Below are 6,027 nucleotides of genomic sequence, written 5' to 3' on the forward strand. Positions count from 1 at the left end.
AAATCCCAAGCTCTTTGGCTTTATGCTTAAATACAGTAAATGTTCTACTTTAGAATGACCCATCATGGAGTTGTAGAGCCTGTAAGATCTTTACAAATCACATCTCAATTTTAGGATATCCAACTGAGGAAAGTAAAGTCCAAATAGAATGACATCCGGATCTCTTCCATAACAAGAACTCAAGACAGTGAAACAAAGCTACCCCGAGTTCATTATTTAATGTTCTACTCCCATGAGAGTTCTGGGACATATCTTTAAGAGTATTCACTTACCAAAATTACCATGAAGATATGACCACAAGGGGGAAAAAAATCAAATTCAGTAGAAACTCGCTTGTTTCACAAACCTTAGTACGAACTATGTAATTATAGGCCTTTTTTGTGTGTGCTGAAGTCAACTTGAATGTAGAACTAATTCAATTTTAACATAAAGACTTTTTTTTAATGTTATTTGAGAGAGAGCACACACGTGCACACAAGCGGGGAGAGGGGCACAGAGAGGGAGAATCCTAAGCAGGCTGCGTGCTGTCAGCAAGGCTGATGTGGGGCTCCATCTCCTGAAGCAGGAGATCATGACCTGAGCTAAAATCAAGAGTCGGACACTTAACTGACTGAGCCACCCAGGTGTCCCTAATATAAAGAAATTTAATGGATAGCTTAAACCTCAATCCTGGAGTGTGTAAAGACATGTCATATAGTATAGAGTATCTTTGTCCTCTCAACATGATGGGCTGAAATGACATTATTGGGTAACTGCTCCCTTCCCCCTCTTTCTGCTCCAAAAACAAAAATGTTAGATGCACTAGATCTCAAAAACAAATTGTCAAAATGTTGCCAGGCTTTAAAACAAAGGGAAATCCCAAGGTACCAGAAATAAAATCAAATGCATGCCAGAACAGAAAACATTTAGCCCTGTAGAGCTGTTAGAAAGACAATTATCAGAGTAGCATCATTCTGAGGTAAATGTCTTATCATCTTAAAGATGCCAGGATTTCTCATGGAGTGGTAAACACATGTACATATGTGCACAAAGAGCTATCAACGTGGAAATTAAGGAATTTGTGATATGCAGACACAAACAGCACCACCATAAGGAAGAAACTGGACACATAGAGGCATTTGACACTTTGGAATCCATAAAGGCAGAGCCTCTGTCAAATGCATATGATTAGAGCAAAGAATAAATTCCTATTCTGTGAAGTCTCCATGACTTACCTTCACAGCAACTAGCTCAGTATTTTTTTTTCATTCCCCTCCAGTCAAATGTGCCTTCACCATGTGTTTCAGTTTTGGTAACAGTTGGTAAAATCTAAGGAAGGGGAATGTACGGATAATTTTGAGGATTTTCCACCTATTGCCTATTTAAGCGAGGCAGTTGACAATGGGAAAAGTTTTCCAATATCCCATGTTTTGTTAATATGAAGACCATCAATATCTACAATGTGATTTCCTCCAGCTTTCAAATGGTGCCAGTGAGCACCAGAGAAAATTATGTTTAGAAATTATGAATTTCAAGGACACTCAGAGCAAATTGCTTATTATACTGTAAGGTACAGAGGAACTGGCCTCATACAGACAGGCTTACCTCTGAGGCACCCTGAGAAGTCGTAGCCCTGCTTTCGTTTTTCTTTTGTTGGGCATTTAGTTGAATTCATGCTACCTGAATGCGTATCATGCACTGAGCCACTTTTCTTATTACCTACTTTAAAGAACAGGTCAGAGTAGCAAGACGGAAACTGTTGTTTTTGTAGTGAATATCCAAAAAAGCTATGAAATTAAAGCTCATGAAGCTCATTAGTGGGATTTCTGGAGCATTAAGTGTCACCTCAGTTCTGCGTCCATTTCTTAATATAGTAAAACCAAAATACCAAAATGGGATATTCTGATTCATTACATCTTTGTTCAATGAAATACTCTGCAAACCCTGTAGTAGTTTGAAATTCATTAAAAACTGTTTACTGAGTACATACCATACTCTAGGCACTGTTTCAGGCACTGTGATACTTCACTGAACAAAGATCTTTGCCCTCACTGCCCTCTAACAGAAGAACAGATAATTATATAGTTATGTGTTACAGAAAAAAAAAAAGAAAACCACAAAACCAGGATATCAAGCTGCAATTTTAAATAGTAGTCACGGCAGGTCTGAGAGGAGTTTTTGAACAAGTTGGTAAAAGATTTACCCCTGAAGTTTTATAGACGTGCACTGTTGGCAGAGAACAGCAGGAGTATACAAACTACATGGGAGGGTCAGGAGGCAGCCAATGTGGGATAGGCAGGGTGAGCAGGCAAGAGACCAGAATTAAGGAAGGTGGGGTAGAATGTATGTAATTTAGGGCCCTGTAGACCACTGTAAAAGTCTTTGACTTTTACTTAGGGTAGGAAGCCATCTAAGTAAAAGATTTAGGTCTTTAAATGATCACTGTGACTGCTATAGGAGACTGGGAGAGGTGGTGAGACACAGATGAAGCAAAACAAAAACCACAAGACCACAATTGGGCAATCACTGACTAAGGAAGAGATGGTGAGACTGGAGACGGAACCAAGACTACTAGATGGACTGTTTTTTGGCTGAGAAACTAGAATAGAGATGCCATTAACTGACTGGGAATGATGATTTGGAGGAAAAGTTTGAGAGGCAAAAATAAGGAGTTTGGTTTTAGACATAAGTTTTGAGACCTCTATTAAACATCCAAGTGGAAATGCCTCCATAGACTAAGAATATAATATTTTTTAACATAATTTCCTACTTCTATCAAGGCAAATAAGTTTCTTTAAAGTTTATTTTGAGGGAGAGGGAGAGAGTGTGAGCAGAGGAAGGGCAGAGAGAGAGGGAGAGAGAATCCCAAGCAAGCTCTGCACTTGTGATGTGGGGCTCAGACTCACGAACTGTGAGATCATGACCTGAGCCAAAACTAAGAGATGCTTAACTGTCTGGGCTACCTAGGAATGCAAGAGGTTAATACAATCTTATGTCTTTAGGATTAGATGTGGTCACCAAACTGAGTATGAACAGAGGTGGCAAGGAGCCCAAGGTTAAATCCTGGGGCATATGTATGTTTTAACATTTAGAAAAATGAAGACTGAGCCAGCAGGGAACAAGAAAAAAGTTATGTAGAACCAACTGAAACACTTTTCAAGGTCAAATGTTGATTAGATTTAGCACTGTGGAAATCACTGGTAGTTTAAATAGAGTAGTGGAGAAAAGTCTGACAGGCATCCTGTATCAAATGACCTAACAAAATATCCAAACTTATCACTAGTCCTGGGAAAGCCAGCTATACATTGTGTGATGTAACATGAACACTACAGCAGCATCTTGTATTAAATAAAAACTTTAGGGACGCCAGAGTGGCTCAATTGGTTAAGCTTCCAGTTCATGGTTTCACTCAGGTCATGATCTCACAGTTCATGGGTTCAAGCTCTGCGTCGGGATCCATGGAGCCAGTGTGGAATCTGCTTGGGATTCCGTTCCCTCTCTCTCTGCCCCCTCTCCCCCTCCCCCTCCCTAAGTAAACTTTAATTACTTTAGACCTAGCGTCCAGTTTACAGTTCAAAGTGATACAAAACGTTAAATTAAATGACACTATGAAGAAACAGTCAAGAAGACAACAGGTCTAGTTTTTCCAGAAAGTCACAATCTTGATTTAATCCTGCTTTAGGGAGAAAAAAAAGCTGCAAACGATCTTTGGGGAACTGATGGGAAAATCTAACTATGGCCCGCGTGTTAAATTAGGGAAGTATTTTAAGTAGAACAATGGGATTAAAGTTCTGTATAGAAGAACCATCTTATTCTTAGGAGATAAATCATGTATGTGTTCTTTGAAAGTTAAAAACACACATATGAAAGAACTATGACAAGGTAATTTTTCACATTAAGTTGGTCACTTTCTATGAAATTTTCCTAATAGAAGTTGGTGAAAAGGGAGTAAAACTAGAAAACTCTTGACTTTTGCTGTAAAGGTGGTAGCAGAAAAAAGGGTAATAGCTGGAAGAAGGATCACAGGATCAAGATTTTTCTTTTAATGTTTATTTTTGAGAGTGAGAGAGCTGGTGCCAGCATGAGCAGGGGAGGGGCAGAAAGAGAGAGAGAAAGAATTCCAAACAGGCTCCGAGCTGTCAGCTCAGAGCCCGATGTGGGGTTTGAACTCACAAACCATGAGATCATGATCTGAGCTGAAACCAAGAGTTGAGGCTTAAGTGAGCCACCCAGGCACCCTCAATTTTTTTAATAGCATATTTTGTGTGCTTTTGGGAATGATCTAGTAGAAAATGGATGCAGTAATAGAGAAAACTTATCTTTCGGTGAGACAGGTATTTGGATCTAATGTTCCTTACCTAAGGCAAACACAGGAGCAGAGCATTGGAAAGCCTTGTCTAGCAACAGGCAAGGGACAAGCTATTAGGTACTTTAGAAGATTTGCTTATTAACACCAATTACTGTATATAGCAACCTAAGTACAGCACATACCAGTACTGCCTTTTAATAAAAGAATGGCTGTTAGCACATATAATTCTGTAACTATCTGTTAAAAAGCAATTTCAGGGATCTCTGGGAATTCAGAATCCCTAGGTAGCTATTACGATCTTTCTTACTAAGATCAAGTATGGTTGGTATTTGGACTAATCAACTACTGGATCCATCTAATTATAAGTAAATCCAAGAAGTTGCTTACATTTTTTATTTTCTGGCATTACCTCACACATTACTTAAAATCAGTAAGTAGCCCATAAGCTAGAACTTCTTGGTAAGGTAATAAGCAGAAATTTGGCTGTGGAAGAAATTTTATTCTTGATCCAACTTGAATGTAGAATTAAAACTGTTATTACTTGTGGCTCCATTCAGACTGCCAGTACTGATTTTCCTTTTAGTAGATCTTGCCTTCCAAGTTAAACCAGCTTTTATTAATTTAATTCTGTGTGAAAACTCACACATGCTTACTTTGTTAAGAGTGTTTATCCTTTTGCCCTTACTGGGGTTAAGAAGGGATAAAATCCACTCTACTCCCACTCCCCCTCCGTATTGCAACTTACTGTCTACATTCTCCTAGAAACGCCCACATACCTACCAGTGGTTCTCAGCTGGGGACTGTTTCTTTCCCTAGTCCCCAACATGTGGCAATATATCTGGAAGTACATTTTTGGTTGTTTCAGGTTGGGGGTTGGGGGTGTGCTACTGGCATCTAGTGGCAGAGGCCAGAGATGGCCTAAACATCCTGTGACATGTATGACTCCCACAACAGAGTGATCTGGCCCAAATTGTCAGTAGTGCTGAGTTTGACAATCTCATTAGGTCATTAAAACTAGGTAGCTATTAAAACTAGGTAGCTATTAAAACTAGGTGGCCATAAATTAGGTGGATAATTTATGGCCACCCTGTGCTATACCAATGCTTCTCAACCATTTAACGGGCATATGAATTATCTGAGGATCTTGTGAAAGCCCTTAAGCCCTGGCCTTGTTTAAACAAAAAATTGACGAGTTATAATCACCAAAATTAAAAAGGGAAAAAAAAAAAAAAACTTCTCTTTGACTAATTAGGTCAATTATAAATATATATGCCCCAGTACATTTATGATTGGTTTAATTAGTGGAAATATGCTAAAAGAATTCAACAAAAGAAATCACTGAGCATTTTTTGCTCACTTCATTACAGCAAAGCTATGTTTGGAAAGGGAGTTAAATGTGATGAATCATGTTTTCATCTATCATCCTTTAAAAAAAAAAAACTTGGATTCTACTCTTATCTTGGAGGTAAAAATTCTACAGCTGTTAAAACTGATTATATAACATTCTAGCATGCAGTCAGTTATAAGCAACTTGGAATCAGAACTCAGTTTTTGAAAATAGCACTCAAATCTGAGATTATTTGGTGTATGAAAAGATTTTTAAATCTTATTGGAAAATTAATTTCATTGATTCCTGAAAAATGCTTACATTTAAAACACTGGCTTTATTCAAGTACTACCCATCTGTACATTAAAGCAGGTTAGAAGTAAATGTTTTATTCTTCCAACTAAATTCCAGT

Source organism: Felis catus, chromosome B2 (genome assembly GCF_018350175.1).
Source record: "Felis catus isolate Fca126 chromosome B2, F.catus_Fca126_mat1.0, whole genome shotgun sequence".
Classification (NCBI taxonomy): domain Eukaryota; kingdom Metazoa; phylum Chordata; class Mammalia; order Carnivora; family Felidae; genus Felis; species Felis catus.